Source organism: Carya illinoinensis, chromosome 4, assembly GCF_018687715.1.
Source record: "Carya illinoinensis cultivar Pawnee chromosome 4, C.illinoinensisPawnee_v1, whole genome shotgun sequence".
NCBI classification, from domain to species: domain Eukaryota; kingdom Viridiplantae; phylum Streptophyta; class Magnoliopsida; order Fagales; family Juglandaceae; genus Carya; species Carya illinoinensis.
The window spans coordinates 3,805,037-3,825,749 of record NC_056755.1 but is presented as its reverse complement, the minus strand read 5'-3'; the positions used below and the strand labels follow the sequence as shown (position 1 = coordinate 3,825,749).

General features: G+C 32.0%; 1 long non-coding RNA gene across 1 annotated transcript; it reads right to left on the bottom strand.

The window, feature by feature from the left end:
• Nucleotides 1-8,552: 8,552 nt before the first annotated feature.
• LOC122306997 lies at nt 8,553-9,236 on the bottom strand. The gene is made up of 2 exons (XR_006241603.1): nt 8,904-9,236; nt 8,553-8,835 (listed from the first exon to the last, which is right to left on the bottom strand). It is a non-coding gene; the product is annotated as an uncharacterized LOC122306997 (long non-coding RNA).
• Nucleotides 9,237-20,713: the final 11,477 nt, after the last annotated feature.

Genomic DNA, 20,713 nt, shown 5'->3' with positions numbered 1-20,713 from the left:
GGACTCTCATCTCCCTCTGCACTTGTTCTTAAACTTCATTGCACATTCTTTCCTCATGGTCTCTATGTTGCTCCTACAAACGCATTTCTAAATCAGACTGTTGCTCCAAGAGAGACTCCAACTTTTATTGTCTTGATCTCATATACTCATTTGATAAAAAAAAATGCTGCAAAATAAGTAACATTTTAAAAGAAATACAAATAAAAATTAAATTAATGACATGTTGCATAATTTAATAAATTATTCCCAACATATTCAATAAAAGTTCACAAATTTTTTCAAAATGATATCATATATTTCCACAATATATAAACATATTCACAACTAAATTTACAATATTTTACATATTTCCAACAATTTAATAAATACTGTAATATACAAATTCACAATATATAAACATATTCCCTATAGAATAAACTAATTCACAAATCACATATACATATGCACAATAATAACTAATTCACAAATACCAAAACATAGTCACAAAAAAATAACCATAACATATGCTTCAAATTCCCATACACAATTGTAAAACATATTCATTTTAATCTATAAATATACACAAATATTTATATTTTCATTTTAAGAATAAGCATACACACAACACAAATTTTCATTTTAATTCATCATATTACATAATCCATATCACAAAGATTTTCTTCTAATTCATTAACATAAACAATTCAATTTCTTCTAATTCATCAATAATATTCAATTTAAAACATATTCACAATATATACAATCAAAATTCACTACTCAATTCACAATATTATATCCATATCTAATCCTTCAAAATCCACAATTAACTCACATTATACACATCAAAATATTCATCATTATCCACAACAAAAGCACAACAAAATATATAAACATATTAATAAAGTTTAGAAATATACCTATCACTCACAATATCCTCTTACAAATCACAAGTTTTGAACAAGTCACAACAATCAATCCTTCAAAAAAATCACAACTCTAGTTAGTTAAAGACATATATATAAAAAGACACAAAATAAATATCATAAAATTGCAAAACATTTAAAGGAAAAAAGAGTTTTTCCTTACCAAAATCAATGGAGAGAGCAAAAATATTAATCATCTCTCACTCTACTCTCTCTCTCTAACCCTCTCTCACTCTAACACACACTCTCTCTCTAACCCACAACCCTCTCTCACCCTCACTCTCTCTTTCACGCACGGGAGAAGCAGAAGAAATGATTCTGCTTCCTCCCGTTTATTCATTAAAACTATTCTGATTTGATATGACGTTCGAACGTTTAAAAAGTAACGTTCGAACGTTAAATGTTCGAACGTTATTTTAAAAATGTGTGGAAAATTTCCCGCATTTTTTCACGTTCGAACGTATATGCATATACGTTCGAACGTTTAAAAAGTAACGTTCGAATGTTAAATTTTAACGTTCGAACGTTAGTTAAAAATGTGTGGGAAAATTCCCACATTATTTCACGTTCGAACGTATATGCATATATGTTCGAACGTTTAAAAAGTAACGTTCGAATGTTAAATTTTAACGTTCGAACGTTATTTAAAAATGAGTGGAAAATTTGACGCATTTTTTCACGTTCGAACGTATATGCATATACGTTCGAACGTTTAAAAAGTAACGTTCGAATGTTAAATTTTAACGTTCGAACGTTAGTTAAAAATGTGTGGGAAGATTCTACATATACGTTCGAACGTTTAGAAAGAAATATACTCTATTATTATAAATAATATATAATAATATATATAGTATATTAACTATATATAATATTAACTATATACTATAATATATACTATATATATTAACTATATAATATATTATATATTATAGATTATATGTAATGACTATATATATAATATATAATGAGTATATATATACTATATATATTATATAATATATACTAGACTATAATGAGTATAGTATATAGCACTAGACTATATATATAATATATATTATATACTTAACTAGTATTTAATATAGTGTATTATATATTATATATATATAGTATATAATATACTGGAGTTAGCTTATCCAATTTTAATATTAAATCATTGCGCTTCAAATTTCAATCTCTTTAAATTTGTAATAATTGTTCACAAATGATGCATTATTTTATTTAAAAATTACATAAAATTTAAATTATAGTCATATTTACCAAATACTCTATCTAACGTTAGAACTACACCCACTAACGTTCGAACGTATGTGAAAGAAATATACTCTATTATTATAAATAATATATAATAATATATATATAGTATATTAACTATATACTATAATATATACTATATATATTAACTATATAATATATTATATATTATAGATTATATGTAATGACTATATATATAATATATAATGAGTATATATATACTATATATATATTATATAATATATACTAGATTATAATGAGTATAGTATATAGCACTAGACTATATATATAATATATAATGAGTATATATATACTATATATATATTATATAATATATACTAGACTATAATGAGTATAGTATATAGCACTAGACTATATATATAATATATATTATATACTTAACTAGTATTTAATATAGTGTATTATATTATATATATATATATAGTATATAATATACTGTAGTTAGCTTATCCAATTTTAATATTAAATCATTGCGCTTCAAATTTCAATCTCTTTAAATTTGTAATAATTGTTCACAAAGGATGTATTATTTTATTTAAAAATTACATAAAATTTAAATTATAGTCATATTTACCAAATACTCTATCTAACGTTAGAACTACACCCACTAACGTTCGAACGTATGTGAAAGAAATATACTCTATTATTATAAATAATATATAATAATATATATATAGTATATTAACTATATATAATATTAACTATATACTATAATATATACTATATATATTAACTATATAATATATTATATATTATAGATTATATGTAATGACTATATATATAATATATAATGAGTATATATATACTATATATATATTATATAATATATACTAGACTATAATGAGTATAGTATATAGCACTAGGCTATATATATAATATATATTATATACTTAACTAGATTTAATATAGTGTATTATATTATATATATATATATATATAGTATATAATAGACTGTAGTTAGCTTATCCAATTTTAATATTAAATCATTGCGCTTCAAATTTCAATCTCTTTAAATTTGTAATAATTGTTCACAAAGGATGTATTATTTTATTTAAAAATTACATAAAATTTAAATTATAGTCATATTTACCAAATACTCTATCTAACGTTAAAACTACACTCACTAACGTTCGAACGTATGTGAAAGAAATATACTCTATTATTATAAATAATATATAATAATATATATAGTATATTAACTATATACTATAATATATATTATATATATTAACTATATAATATATTATATATTATAGATTATATGTAATGACCATATATATAATATATAATGAGTATATATATACTATATATATTATATAATATATACTAGACTATATATAGTATAGTATATAGCACTAGACTATATATATAATATATATTATATACTTAACTAGTATTTAATATAGTGTATTATATATTATATATAGTATATAATATACTATGATTAGCTTATCTAATTTTAATATTAAATCATTGCGCTTCAAATTTCAATCTTTAAATTTGTAATTTCACAAATGATGCATTATTTTATTTAAAAATTACATAAAATTTAAATTATAGTCATATTTATCAAATACTCTATCTAACGTTCGAACTTCACCCACTAACGTTCGAACGTCACAGATTAACGTTCGAACGTTAGCGCCAAAAAATATTACGTTTGCACGTAAAAATCTTTAACGTTCAAACGTTCATGTAACGTTCGAACGTAAATTTGCTTACGTTCGAACGTCATATGAATTCTCATCTAGATTTAGTGACGGTTTGTATAAACCGTCACAAAAATAGATTTTTTGTGACAATTTGGGGACTGTTACCAATTCTAAAGCGTCACTAAATCTCAATTTTGTTGTAGTGAATATCAAGGACTATCCTTTGATAGACACCATAAATTAAGAACATGCGCATTTTTGACCAAACAAATTAAGACTGGTATAATATCTGAATATTTATGACCAATAATATTAAAGGTGGTCGAATATATATATGTCACAATATTCCTGTCGTTAATGCGATTATATTTTTATTTAGATAGTGATTCCCGTCCGACTCTTTGGATGGAAAAAGAACAGATTCAGTATTAATACTTTGCGTTTTTATCGCCCATTAATCAGTGCATGCTTATGCACTTGTGGGGGCATCAACTTCAAGGACTGACCAAATATTCTTAGGACTCGTTACAAAATGATACAAATAAAAATTAACGACTGATGACAATATGCCATCAATGGTATATGCACGTGAATATGCCATCAATCATAAAGAATATTATCGTACTGTTACAATAGTATATGTACGTGAATATAACTTATTTTCCTTAAAAAATGATAGGGGTACAATTCTCTTACTATCTATTTACTATTTTTTTTATATTTGATTTTTTTTAAAAAATTATTTTAATTAATGATTAAGGAAGTGATTATTAATATTTTTTTTTAATTTTTTTTTAGTAATTAAGGATGTTAAAAAAATATTTTAAAAAAATGATAAAAAAATAAAAAATTTTAAATTATTTATAAATAATAAATAGACAGTGATAGAATAATAAATCTATCACTATCCATTTTCTAATAAGTCAAGCTGGATTACACGTTTTTCAATATAGATAGCAGCTTCTAACATGTTTGCTGTCCTCTTACTTTGTCGGGTCTAATTTATCTTAACTGGATTATTTAGTTGTAGTTTTTTTTTTTTTGGGCTTTGCTCCGTCTTAGTAAAGTTTTATTTTATTGTTATCTTTTTATAATGTTTAGCCTAATTTTAATATTAATATGTAAATAATAATAATAAAATATTAAATAATATCATATCACTCTATTATCCAAATATGCACAGGCTAATCATGCTCTGTTCCACGTTAACATATGTATCAGTCCAGCCGCATTAATTTAGTCCACCATTGCCTCCACGTATGCACTGGCAACATTAAGGAGAGTCTATTATTGGCCCAGCCCAAATCACATGCTAAAGGCCCACTACGGCCTGATACTCTCTTGATTAATAAAGTTGATAAGTCATGATATGTCGATCGGACCATTCTAATTATCTAGAAATAAATTTTATGGCGAGATGCCACATAAAGATAATCTAATCACAATATTGATCTAATATTTCCTCATACCTATATATATGGATATCAAATAATTTTAAAACTATGGACCTGTTTGGGATTACATTAAAAGTTTTAAAAAATGTTTAAATATTCTTAAAAATTCTTTAGTGAAAAAATTAAGTTGTATGAGTGTTACATATTAAAGTATTTTTAATCTCAAATAAGCTAAAAAGTACGTTTGATTTTTTTCTCAAATGTGCTTTTTCAGATCATACGGAACGTAATTCAAATTTTAAAAATACTGTCAATGGACGAAAATATCTATACAACTTTAAGATAATTAGAACTTTTAAACTTTTAAGAATATGATCATAATTTTTACAAATTTAAATAATCGTCATTCCTACTTTAGAAAATATTTTTTTAATTTATTTCTAAACAAACATAACATACTTGAAAGTGTTTTAAACATATAGTTACCAAATAGTAAATAAATTTTTAGTAGTAGAACTTATTACTTAAGTTATAAATTATAAGTCTTAAGATTATAAGCTAGATTTTTTACCGCAATCCTAAACATGCACCACTACTAATAATATATTTGAACGATTATATACTTTCATAACTTATGCGTCAGAATGGTTGTAGGCATATAATACCATTTATCTTTGGCTTGCATGTTGACAATACCGATCGTTGATACATCTTAGAGTATTGTTAATGGATTATACATATGAAAAGAACAATTTTAATGAATATAAAATAAATTTAAATTTTAGCTATTCCATTTATATAAGTTTCCACATTGGAATGGTTATTTTTTTATTATATAACAATAAAATAATATAAAATGAATTTGACTTTAGCTATTCATATCAAATCACCACATTGGAAATCTATTTATTTATTATTTAGTAATGATGAATTAATAATTTAAAAAATATTTAAGTTTTTTAATTATTAATTTATTTTATTTTATCACATTTTACTATTTAATTTAAAGAAACTTATAGAAGTTTATGGATATAGATGAAAAGAAAAGAGAGTATTATAAAAAAAATAATAAAATAAATATTTGATATGTATACAGTAGATATCAAATTTGATATTTTCTTTATAATTACTGTAGCTAAAAATTATAAAATTTGTTAATAGCTAATCTATTACAAATGAATTTTATATCCTATACACTTATGTTTAAATATAAATAATCCAATGAGACTGCTCTTACACATTAACCACGCCAGCTTCTCTTCCTAGATTTTACAGCAAGCGTACGTAGCCCGATCCCACCCCTTCCCACGTGAGTCTCCGAAAGTCACTAGACCCGCATGCATGCGAATTGCCATGTCAGCTTTGCTGACTGACTGACTGACATGATAAGTCCAAAAAGGAGGAATTAAGGAATAATTGTTAAAAATTCATTTTCAAAACAAATTAACAAGGAAAATGTTATGGTCACTCCAAATATACAGTGTAAACGAATTTTTTTATTATTTTTTAAGTATTTTTTAAATATTCTTAATTATTAAAAAAATTATTTACAAATAATCACTTTCTTAACTATTAAAAAAATAAAAATATATAAATAGACAAATTTAATTAACATATTTGAGAGTCATACTATAATTTTTCAATTAACAAATGCATTAATAATGTTCTAATTACATGATCCGATAACAGTACGCAGCAGCAAATTTATTACAAAGAGATTAAGCTCTTAATTTCACACTTTTGTGTGCATCAAATTTATTTGTGAATTTACAAATTGATGTAATTTTCTATGATCTATTATATTTATTTTATAATAAAAATAATTTTACAATATCATCATATAACATACTATATCATGTCAATTTATTTTTTTGTAATTAAAATATTTATCTTGTTTATATATGGAAAAATAATTCGTTCACTGATATTAATATTTAAGACATATATTTAACGAAACGATATGAATTGAAAATAGAAATAATTTTTATAAGATTGAAGATTTTCTTTTTTATCAAAATTTTTGTATATTTTTTTAAACAAAAAAATTATGGATATGTTAATTGATGCACAAAATACTTGTATTTAATAAAACTCTTTATATAGATGACACCGTTGGGAAGGCAAAAAGGCTTAGGCCTGTAACAGCAAGAGGAGCTGCACCAAATGAACCTAAAAGTTTACAAACAAGTAGCACAAGACCAAAACTACCAAGCCCATTGACCTATAACAAATAAAGGTCGAATAAGGATCACAGACAGCAGTATCATTTCATCAGAGATATGCCTGCCTGCCATGACCACAAAGTACCTGTCCTACCTTTCTATTCTCCTACTTTTTCGCCCTGTTACGTGTGAGCGCTGGTGTTCTTTGCCCTTAGGTTTGCGTTTGGATTGGATGCTGAGTGAACATGTTTAACACCGGGACAAGTCCCTTTTATTTGTTGAAACATTTTTTTATTTTTATTGGATAAGTTTTTTTTTTTTTCCTTCATTTACTGTTTTCACCCGAAACGGTATTATTTGGATCTGATGACTATGTGTAGTACATGTCTAAACAAGTAGAGATGAGACTGGATAGAATAACGTTCTTTTTGGGGTAACCTGGCAGCCAGATGAAGCAATATGTGAAACATGGCTGTTCAAACTTATAAATTTGCCGCTCATCACAACAGGTAGCTTACTGTGGGAGAAATTGTCCTTTGCAAATGGGCTCATCAATGATTCGATAGGACTAAACCCCAGCCCCCAACCCCGAAAACATCCCCCTCCCAAAGCAAAGCATGGGGCTGGGAGGGGTGTCCATGGCAACCCATCCTCTGACTGTAGGGATATTGGGTATGCTTCTGAGTTTGGTGGGATTTTCAGAAAATATTAAAATTTTCTACAACTGTTTTACTTTACTAGAAACATTTGTAAGAAGCTTGCCGTTACCACTTCTCTAAGGAATTATTAAAATTATCAAACTTCAAAGGCCACATGTTCCATCTATTAAATGATTGAATTTGAAGCGCACCGTCCATATCTACCAATTATTTGAGCTATGTTGAACTCTCTCTCAACCGGTCATTAATGAGATTTACAATTTAACTTCAAAATTCCAATGCAGTCTTAACATAATTCAAATTTTATAATTGAACTTATATTGTAAGCTGTTAATCAAAACTTTAATCAGAAGTGACCGGGTTATTTATTTAGCTTTTAGAGTCCCCATATTATAATAGCGACGGAGTACAAGTCCTCAACCCAGTGGCCGGCCCATAAGCTTGAATGTTTGAGTCGTGTTTTTTCCACTGATCCACCATCAAACCAAACGAATAATAGATTATTTAAATATCATTGCAAAATTATAGTTCCCTGAAATAAATCAATCCAAAAAATAATAATAATAATCAATTTCCCAGATTATTTTCCCCTCGTTATTACCGAGATCCAAACAGGGTTGATTTATACAAGAACCCTAGTCCGAAAAATTAACACGATCCACCATATGAAACTGCATGTTATAATTATCCTGTAAAGAAAGATAAGAGCATCTTATATTCAAATCTAAACACTTGACTTTGTTCTCTTTCAATCCGTTTCCCTCTTTCTGCCGGCGGGTGGCGAAACTTAGTTGCTACTAGGAATAAAAAAAAACAGGGTCAAGAAATGTTAAGAAAAAAGAGAAGAAAAAAATAATTATACCTTGTACAGATTACTCAACGAGGCAGAATAGCAGAAACCCAAAACGGGTAAAATGGGTAGAGATGGTAGGGAAAGGGAGGAACCGCCGGAAGTCATTGGAATGGGCGGCTTTGGGAAGAATCAACTCCGCAAAGATCAGAACTTTCTTCCACTTTCTTTCATCCCAAACAGCCCATTCCCATAACTTCCAGTAGCTCCAATCTCCCTTTCCCTCTTCTCAGTTACATGACCTCAGCTATTGTTAATTTCTTGCTTTCACTCTTTAAGAATGGCCGCTATACCATAAATAACTTTCGATAGAAGCAAATAGATCTTCGCCTTCCTTATATAGAGACTCCAACCCTAATTGGACCACAACGCCACCTACCCACCCCTATAGAGCTACTGAATTGCAAAATGATCCTTTTAGTTTTACTTATTTGCTTTTGTAGTTTTTTCTTTCCTTTGCTTTTCAAAGCAAATTCTTGATTTTAAAAAATTAATATAATTTTATATGATATGTTATATATATATTTTATAAAAAAATAATTTTATAATTTTGTCAATACATATCAATTTATAAATTTAAAATTTTTTATCGCCAAATATTCTTATTATCAATTTATTTTAAAAAGAAAAAGAAGAAAAAGAGATATTGCAATTAACTAGAAAAATGGTAAACAAAAACATAGAAAAATTAGAATAAATGACCCGTAATCTTCATTTTTATATTTATTATTACTTGCAAGAATCTCATTCGATGTCAATATTGTAAATTAAAAGTTATATACAACCTTAAGAAGATAAATAGATTGAGCGTAATTCTTGTTTTCATGTAAAGAAACATCTCGATCGAGGGTCGAGACACCTTGTAAAATAGTTTTTATAATTATTTGCGTGAGTAAGGGGCTTGACCAATTTTGCAAAGGCTATATATAGATGAGAAAGTTCCAAGCAATTTCTTTGATGCAGAACAAAAGTTCGAGAGTCTTTAGATCTCATCATATCCTTTCATTAGCATATAATAATATAATTTGCTTTTCTATTTTTCTGTCGCTATCCTTTTCGTTACCCCAAATTTCCCGATGCTCAAAGGTAGCTTTTGCACCACGCAAAATCAACAAAAATAAAAATAGAACCAAATTCGTCTAAAATGTCGCACAATCTTCCTTTCTTTTGAAGAGGGACAATGCGAAATATTCCCGGTAACTTCAAGAACATTCATATATTTACCCGGCCCTTTTCTTTTCTGTTTTGAAATATATCTTCTATATATAAAAAGTGTGTATGAAACGGAAAATCTTGTTTTAACGGTTTTTCTTGTTTTTCCGTTAAAGTTAACACCGTTTGTTTTAACGGTTTGGCACATAAAATGAAGACATAAATATTGAGAGAGATAGCATTCAATGTTGTTATATGATTTATTAATCTCAATAATTATAATACTTAATAGTTTATATAATAATAAGTAATTAAAGATTAGTTATTATATTTTTCTCTTTTTCCTTAACATATACACGTGTATTAGGTGCATAAGACGTGAATCTCTAAGTATAATATACGTATATTATACGTTTCATTAACTCAGATTATTGAGTATTTCAAATTTAAAAATCTCATATAATATATAATACAAGTGTGTTTAATCAAAGTGTTTTTTTCCCCATGGTAGTAGGGCGTAGCTTCCGCTAAGTCATATTTCATACGTGGGCTTGCTATGATAGGCACGTGACAAAGGCCGTGATCCTTGAGCTAATCAAGAAAGAGTAAATTCGGCCAATAATTTCAAAATATATTTTATGATTTATATATATGCTATATATAGAAAATATTATACCACAAATTTTATAAAAAGATTATGTTTTAACTTTATGTTGTCCCTGATCGACTCAACCAACAGTAAAATAAGAATTTTAATGTTGTCTCTATTGATTGTCTACAGGATGACATAAATTGATGAATTATAATACAAACATCAAACGACACATATTTTGAACTAACGTTTGTGTTAGACTTTTATTAAATTTTTCGCATACATCTTTGCTAAAATTATAGATGTTATAAATATGTATTGGATTATATGATATTTTGAACTAATTTTTTTATTTTCTCTAATATGCCTTAAATTATTAAGTGACATTAATAATTTTTATAAAATATATATTTTTTTTACAAATAATCATTTCATAAAATTAGACAAACGTGCTTTGCACGTTACTCCCACCTAGTATATATATATATATATATATATATATATAAAAGGGGATTTTCGATTCTCATATGCAAGCCCAAGTACGAAGAGGGCTCAGGTCAATCGGGTAATCCATGAACCCAACAAAGAGCCCCGGACTTTTGATAGAGGTTGACCTACGACATCGAAAGCATGGGAAATCCGACGTAACGTAAAGGAAGAGAGAACACGCCACATAGGCATCCCTCTATAGAGTTTAATTTCATGTGATTCTGAGCATATGCTGAGCACAAATGATCACGGGGAGCCATTGATCATTTGAAAGATGGGGAAGTTGGAACTTGATAGCGTGCATCCACAAGATAAATTGAGCAGAGAGCCACAACGTATTGATTGCGCCACTCCAAAAGCCACGCCGCATTAAAAAAAAAAATTTGACTAAAAAAATTGTTAATAGGACATATATATCCTCTTGACATAGAGCATGGATAGCCAACTGCAAAAATCGTGTATACAATGCAATTTTTAAGTACTAATTAAGAACTCTTTCTAAACTTTCTATTATCTTGCAGTACTAAATTTTAAGACGATACTGATTTTAACATTGGAGACTCTCCAGTCACTACCACGGCCACTGTCTTGCGGTGTTCTCTTTGTATTTGTAAGTCCAAGATAGAAGACTCGAATTATTGAGAACTCGACCTAAAGTTATGTGAAATATAACGTTAACAATATATATATATATAATAATAATAATAATAATAATAATAATAATAATTAGTTTCATGATTCTTATAATAGAAAAAGAAGTATTTCTAATTTTCAAAACTAATTAATGTTATCATGAAATGTAGACTAGTTGAATTTGCTTGCGGCCAAGTGTTGCACGACAATCTCCAACGACCCATTATCTTCGACGACCTAGCTAGCTAGGGTAGTAGGGTCGACACGACAATAAAGTTGAACATGCAACACCAAGGAATTAAATGTACGCAAGGGTTGCAACTGTTCAAAATCATTACAGAGTGAGTAAGACGTGCACCTCATAGCTAGCTGGTATAATTGGGTACCTAATCAAGGCAAAGTATTGCATGCATATCATGTCCACCGTTCATTGATCCAAAAATTTTAGAACTATTGGATATCTTTAACCATTCAGAATCATAATATTTCACCGTGCTTCTAAATCCAACATCCACACATCCACTCTATCGACACTAATCCTGTGGTAATCAATTCCCTCTTGATGACTTTACCTATCTATTAGTCTTCAATAACTTAACATGACTATGTCCATACATAGTACTAAGTTATTTTAATTTAGTTTATAGGTTGCTCATTCTTTGATTTGAACTCTTGATGTCTCTACTCTAATACCAATTGTTAGAAACTCAACTATTGATCAAAAAACTCTAAACTATTGGTAACTAATTTGGTTAAACATTTGACCTTCAGAATCATAGCAGCAAGTAAAATCATAACTAGCTAGTTATAGTTTTGAGTGTAAAAGGAGTGCTTCCTTGAAACCTAGATCCCAACTAATTAAACCAATCTAAGGCTAATGATCTATATCATGTGGTCGATCTTTCCTCGATCTGAAAATTCATGATTATTTCTTTCCCATTAGTAAATTGCCATAGATTAAGGATTTAGCACTTAAGGATCTAGCTTTTATCTGTTTTTTATGTTTGTTTTTTAAAGAACCTGTATTACGTCCTATCAGTTTTGTTGCATGGGGGTGAGTACGTGTGTATGTCTGTTCAGACAAGTTCGAATTCGTGCCTGCAAACTCAAACATGAAAGTATATGCAGCATGATGTCCCGAAAAACAAATTAATTGGCATTAAAGCTTCCTCCGACAAAACTTAAGATCAAAGGAAAACGAATCACAAATGAAAAACAAGGTAAACAAATAAAGAAAACAACATCACAGGTCCAAATTACTTTCAAAAGGACCATATGCAAAGTTAATTACAAAAGGAAAAGACAAAACAGACAATATATAACAGTATCTGATGATCTACACAGTAGTACTACTTAATTCACGAGAAGCCTGTAAAACCTTATATATCTCAAAAATTAGTCTATTCTCAACTTCTTCAACGGAATAAACTGAGGCAGAGCCTTGGCGACCTTTTGGAATGCGTTTTCCTCCAAAAACGTTGGCAGTACTCAAGTACCCTACGTTGCCGGCCAAGTTAACCATCATGTTGATATAAGCATTCTTTAGCTTTGCCCAGATTTTGAAAGGTGACCCAATCTTCCAGCGTAGCTTTGGAATTGCTCTAATCCTCCAAACCCTACGAGGGCTGTCTCCAAATCTCGTGACCTTCATGTTCCTTCGGTTGGTTTTTGATCCATAGAGTCGTTGGTACTGTTGTCTTCGCCAGCATCTCTTTAGGGTACCCTGAATTGGTTTAGGAATTAACTCCATTTAACTTGAGGAAGAAGACGGACGGAAGGGGGAGAGAGAGAGAGAGAGAGAGAGAGAGAGAGAGAGAGAGAATGACAAAGTGGTGAGTCTCACAGATCATATATATATTGAAGGGGGAGAGCATGCCGCATGGAAATCGTGGCCAATTCGAATTGCTCAGCAAGGGCACGATTTTTCCTGTAGAAGTGATAGAAGCTGAAAGTCAGGTCAAATAAAGCAGGTTTGACTAGTATTTAAGTTGCCTCTAGGAAGGATTGGATCGGCCATCAACAAAATGACAACAAACAATATTAAAGTCAGTCAAACTTTGAGGCCTTTTGACAAATATTTAAAGCCTTTTCACCCACATTTGTAATTTAATAAATATTCGTGTTTTCTAAATGAATAAATCTACAAAGCACTTTCATACTCTTTTACATTATTTGTCATGACTCATTTTTGTATATATTTTTACTGAATGATTATTTTTATTTTAATTAATATATTAGTTTATTTATTTTAATTTATTACATTTTAAAATTAATTTTTAATTTATTTGATGTTGTGTTCTATTTATTTTAGTCGTTTTACTGTTTTTAATCTCGTTTTGTTTGATTTGTTTTGTTTTCCCAGAATGAGGATGAGACCTCATCTTTTTCCTACATCTCTTTTTCCCTTTTTCCTTTTTTCCTTTTTCTCTTTTCTTTTTCTTTTTCTTTTTTTTTCTTTTTCTTTTTTTTCTTTCTTTTCTTTTTCTTCCTCCTTCTCTTCCCGATCGGCTCTCTCCCTCTCTCTCCTCACCCACGACGTAAACCACCCAAACCCCTGACCCACCGCCGTCCGGCCGCCGTGCGGCACACCGCCCCCACCGTTCGAACCCCCTCCCTCCGGCGCACCTCCCCACCAAATCCCAGCCCCATCCGACCAGCCGTTTGGCCGGAAAACGCCATCAAAGCTCCCACGGTTTTTGCTCCGATCTGCCGCCGTCGCTCCACCTCTGGCCACCATTTCTTCACCACTTCATCACCGGTCCCTTGCCGTCCTAACCCACCCATTTTCAGCCTCCAATAGTCACCGGAACAACTCCCACGAGCTAGTTTTCCATTTTGGGAAATCCGGCCATCAACCTCCATTTCCGCCGCCACCCACGGCCAACCACCACTTCCAATAGCTTCATAATCATCCTTAGGCCATTCCCTATCAATCCCAAGCCCTGGTTTGTCCCCGTTCAAAAATGGGTATTTTACAACCCACGACCACAGTGAATTTTCACTGTTACGTTGCTTTTTCTCCGCCATTTGCAACGCCGCAAGCTTTCTAAAAATACCATATAGCGCTGTAAGTATTTTCCAAACCCTATTTTCAGATTTAAAAATATATTGCTCATTCAATAATTTTATCTGCTGATTGGTTGATTCCGGACTGAGTCCGAGAAGTTTGGGGGTCGGATGGATGGAGGACGGAGTTGCTTGTTTTATTGAATTATGTTGGTTGATTATTTTTGTGCATTGATATAGCATTTACATTGTGCATGCACGTGTGTTTTTGTGTAATTGTGAAAAGCCTGTTTATTGGCGTAAGTGGACTTACGGGTGCGTGTGTATCACGACCCCAAGCCAGGATGTGGTATTATCTCGGTGGAGCTCCTCTGGTCACTCGGGAGCGGAATAAACTGAGTGATGTCCCATGGGTGGTCGCTGGGCGACGACGGGAGCGGGGGCTAGGGGGTGCTTGGCTACGAATGCGCCAGGCGCAGAACCGGGTATCGCTCTACGCACCGACTCTGTGGCCCTTCGCTGGCGAGGGCTAGAGGATGCTTGGCTACGAACACGCGGGGCGTGGAACTGGGCATCGCTCGTTAGGTGTCACATGTGTGGTGGTACTCTGCGGTGTGGCACTGGAGCCAGGGTGTGCGGATGACCCCTAGGGGAGGTCATTGTGCATACGGGTTAAAATGGATAATGGTTTGAGATGAATAAAGGCCAAATGTGACTTTTGGCGTGATATTTGGAAAGGTTTGTTTTTGAGCCAAATGAGTTTTTTGGCGTGTGTGGAAAATTATGTTTTATGGGTTTTACGCATTAGCATCACTTCATGCATGTTGTTTGAGTTCTATATGTTTTTATCTGGTGGTGTTTAGGTTTTACTTACCTGCGGTACCTTTTTGGTTCCGTAGATTTTGGTGCAGGATTCGAGGATGAGGAGGAGGAGGCTGAGCCCAAGGATGCGGCTCCGCCGGGTTGCTGATGTTATGCTTTATAGTTTGGTTTAAAACTATATTCGTGTTTTGTAATATTTTATTTATGTATGTTTTAAACAGCTTGTATTACGTTAAGAAAAATTCTGGTACTTAATTATATGACTTTCGTTATCCGCTACGTGTTTCTTCGTGCACATATGTTGCTTTTGCACACACTTGGTACTCGTCGATAGGGCAATGACCCGGGTTGTTATCATCCGGACGTCTCGATTTCTCCGTGTCCGTGCATGGGGATTTGGGGGCATCATATTATTAAAAAATATAAATTTATTATTTTACCCTCTATTATTTTACATTGATACGTTGGGTGTGGGGCTGCTGTGTAGCAGTGCTCTTTCTAAATATACCAGATGGATCAACGTACAAATCATGCCTTAAACAAAACAAAATAAAGAGAAACAGAATCCTAAAATACTTCGTAGGTGTTGAAATTGATTACATACATATTTATCCGGGAATGACTCAGAGTTAATCGTCTATATATAGATTCTTAGAAAAAAAATTATTATATTTTTAATTTAGTATATAGAGCTAAAGAAATGATATTTGTAATGCAAACGCCACGCAGTCTCTTAAAAAAAAATGAATTAATACCAAACCCAAAAAAAACCAACTTTTTAATAATATATCTTACTCTTTTTTAAAATAATTACACGGCATTTACATATTCTATAACTATATCTAGCATTATATATGGCTATCTTTATCAGTTAAATAGTAAGATTTGCTTGATAAGATCATATATTCAAATTTTAAAATTTATTTTTTTAATTAAATTATGTCATTTATTTATAATATTATGTGTGCATGTTCGTTTGAAAATAAAATTTAAAAAAAAAATCATAATTTGCTTTGACTACTAGTGATAGAATATGATGGCAACACTGATTGTGGGTTGTTGAATGGCTATAATTGTGCCGCCGCAGCTTAGAAAAATTGAAGGTTCATCGTTGCTGGGGGCATCGCCATCCGCACAATATATAATAAATGAATGGCTAATTAACAAGAAGGTTAATGTTGACCATGCTAGCCAGCTTCTTCAAATTTTCTATCCCTACGGATTGGAGGAGCTGGTAGATCAATAACAGAAAAACAGACCCATAATAATAATAATTAGGCATGTGCAGATGACCCGATACCCCGAGCTGCCCGAGTGGCTCGATCTGACCCGATCCGATATATGACGGGTTACTAATCATCGGTTCACCAATCCGACAAATATAGACGGGTTAGATTTTGGTGTAAAACCGACCAAATATCGAGGTTGGAGGAGGAAAATGACTGAGTGAAGGCTATGGATTCTCTCATCTCTCTTAACTTTTCAAAAAGAAAAAACTAGCACCAAAACCCATAGGCAACAAGTACTCGGAAATGAGCTTTTTTTTTCTTGTTACTTTCCCAAGAAAATGTTAGCCAGACTCGGAAAATGCAGCAAAATTTTCAAAAAGGAAAAATTAGCATCAAAACCCACAAGCAACAAATACCAGGAAATGACCAGCCTTTTTTCCGTCACTTTTCTAAGAAAATGTCAGCTGGACTTGAAAAATGCAACAAGATTTTCAAAATGACAAAATTTTCTGTCACTTTCCTAAGAAAATGTCAGTCGAACTTAGAAAATGCAGCAACAATTTTAAAAAGAAAAAATTAGCATCAAAGCCCCTTCACAATGTGGCGGAGGTGGCGCAGCAAGGCCCGCATGTCAACCAATCGCATTCCGTCCGACATACCGCTGGACATGTGGGCTCCTACCATGTTGGCATCAAAGCTAATTTGATTTCTAGGCTGAATTGTGACGGTTGCTTCATAGACTTACCAATTCAGTTGGTAAAAATAAAACAAGCAATTTTGTTTTGATGGGTCTCGAAGGAGCAAAGATCGAGAATGAGTTTCGAACCTTTCAGTTTTTCTTTCAAAGACCAAGTCGGGTCATTTGGGTTCAACCCGATTTTGTTTTTAATGGGTCGGTGCAGATCGGGTTGTCATATTAGTTGGAAGTATTTGGGTCGGGTCGGTACATAGCCGGTAATTGCATCTTGGGTTGCAGGCCTAATAATAATATACGCAATGAAAACCTACTTTGGTCCTTAATGTGGCTGTTGAAAGTTTCAACCCTCTCCAAAAAGTGCACCGCCTGCGCGCATGCATATGCATGCTTTCCCGGCCGCTAGCACAGAAGTAAGCTGCACTTCATCTAGCACATTTACCGCTAAGCTTGCTATATGCCGGTCTTTATCCCCTGTTGATATCCCGATCCACTTCTGTAACAGGTTGGTTCTGACCTATAGGGTTCTTGACTGATTTATATTCTACGGAAGGGGCTCACGTGAAGTTGAGGAGAACTGGAGAAGGGTGCCGTCGTGCAGAAGTGCTGGGTACTTGTCTGTTTTCAAGTTCAACTCAACTGAACACGTGCGTGGACCGGGCTGGGTAAAGTTGGACTCTTAAGCTGCTGAGATGGGCCGTGCTAGGATAAAGCTGTAGAGTATTTTCTTTGTGTTAGGAATGCTGGGCCAGAGGCATGTCTTTGGGCCATTATGTTTCTGTATTTTCCTTTAATGTTTATTAACTGGGTGAGCCTTGTTTTTGCTTGTGAGGGCCCATGGCCTTAACACTTATCTGCTATGTTGATGTATATTCCATTCAATTCTTCTAGGGTCAGTTGGCCCTTGCAAACGGTAGGCAGTCGGCTGTCAATTATTATATTTATTTAAAAAAAAAATTCAAAGAAATGCAGGAAAGATGAAATACTTGGCTTCTTCTTCTAGTTTAAGGAAATATTGATTGTGGTCTAAGCTGCAATTACATTCCGTGTGGTCTAAGTTTTGGCTTGTTCACATTGTGTGTGCCGCATGCTCGTCTTCTTCATATAGCTGATTCACATTGTAGCTTGAAATAAAGTGAAAAAAACTGAATCTTTATATCACAGTCTTCGACGTTGTCATCTGTAAGCAAACTGGTAAGAGCTTTGTGTGGGTCTTCTTCTTCTACATGTGAGTGTTCTTTGTGTGGTATTCTCTAGTGTGTGGGTTTATATTAATGGAGAAGAGATATTGTACGCCTATCATTTTTACTTAAAACTCTACTTTTTTAAAAAACAGATTCTTTGGATCTTTGCATCATAGTCTCATTTTTACTAAGTTTGCAATCCAACAGCGGCTCCTAAGAACTCTTCCATGCTTTTGTCAAGTACCAGTTACCTCCTTTCTCTTCTCTGTATTAAGAAATAGGTGCTGTAATACTCTGTGATTGAAGCTCTATTTGAAGCTTTGTTCATCCCATCGAAACAAAGCTTATGAGCTTTGGACCGAGAGAAGAGGTAAATGCTCTGCATTACTAGTTGTGGTTATGAAGCAAAATTAAATTTTCTAGTCTCTTATAGCTGTAGGTCCAAATCCAACCGCTTCAGGTCCAAATTTCATAGAATCAAGGGCCATATTCCCTGTTGTTTTCGTAAATAAAATCAAGGCCAAATCCAACCGCTTGCCCACAATGTTTTTTTTTTGTCCAAATGGCGTCATCATTTCTTTCTCTCTTTCTTTATAACCTATTTAGCTCAGATGATGATGGGAGTTTTATAAATAAAATTAGGCTTTCTATGCTCATTAGTCATTACCCAAAAGTTTTTATTCTTTCTTCCTTTTTTTCTTTTTTTTTTTTTCTCCTAAACTGTTGTTTGTTTCGAAAGTTTGGAGTAGATCAGTTTCTATAAACAGTATTACTTGCTCAAATCTATGTTGCTTGGCTTTTATTTTGTCATTGTGACAAATGTTGTTTTTCATTATAGATTTATTTGTTACTCATTAATAACAAATAGAAATCGAAGAGAGGGGGAGAAGGGGGATGGAGACTGAAGACAAGGAAAAGGGAGAAGGAAGAAAGAAATTGAAGTGATAAAATGCGAAGCAGAAATCAAAGTGATAAAACACAAAGAGAAAATGGAATGAAATGAACTGTTTCATTTATGCCACGTTGGCGCTAACTACACGGCGTTTCCCCAAATCGCTTGCATACAACATCATGGTAGGAAGGCATTTTGATTACAAATAGAAATTCTTTTTCTAGTTGTCTCTCTCTCTCTACCATCATCATTACGGAGGTGCTCTTCTCGAAAGAGCAAAAACCCTACTTTTTCCCAAGGATCCTTGGGGAGTGTTACAACTTCCGGCTTGGTACCAAGCTCAAGTTGCGCGCTTGTCACTGATTTGTTTATGTCCGTATATATATATATATATATATATATCAGTTCTGCTACAGGTACATGGGGTTGGGTACTTTTGGGGAAATCGACTGACTTGGTGATAAAAAAGAAAAGAAAAAGACAACAACAAAATGAGAGGGAAACGAAATGAAACCAGAAGAGAAATAGAAATGTTGCTTTTGCTCAAGAGTGTCGTTGCTCGAAAAAGATGAAGAACCCTACCATCCAACATGCTTTAAAATCACCCAATTCAGTTTTTCACTCCATTTTGCATCGTTCTCATCATTTTTCTCAGCCTAGTCTTCCTCAAACTCGTCTTTATTTCTTTAAAATCTATTTTTGGATCTAACTATATATCCAAATTCCATTTCCCAGATTTTTGCTTTCCCGACCAATTTGCGTGTCCAAAGTTGTTGTGATTTTGACCTTTCTTTGGATAACATTTTTGGTCGATCCAACTTGCCTAAATGTCGATTGCTTGCAAGGAATGAAGTGGATTTGTTGAGAATTCTTGTCTGGCGTAGGATTTGAATTATGGGTGTGCATTAAAAGCCAATCATTGTCATGGTGCAGAGAACTGCTAGAAAAAGGTTAGCTTTTCTCTGTTTTGTTAACCAATACGTAGGTCATATATTTATTATTTACTAAGTTGGGGTGATTGAGATTCATGGTTTTTTTCTTTTTTCACTGGTGAGGAGAGGGTGGGCGGGGTTTGATGAAAAGAAGAAGATGAGAAGAACATGTAATCGTCTTCGTGTTTTGTCTTTGT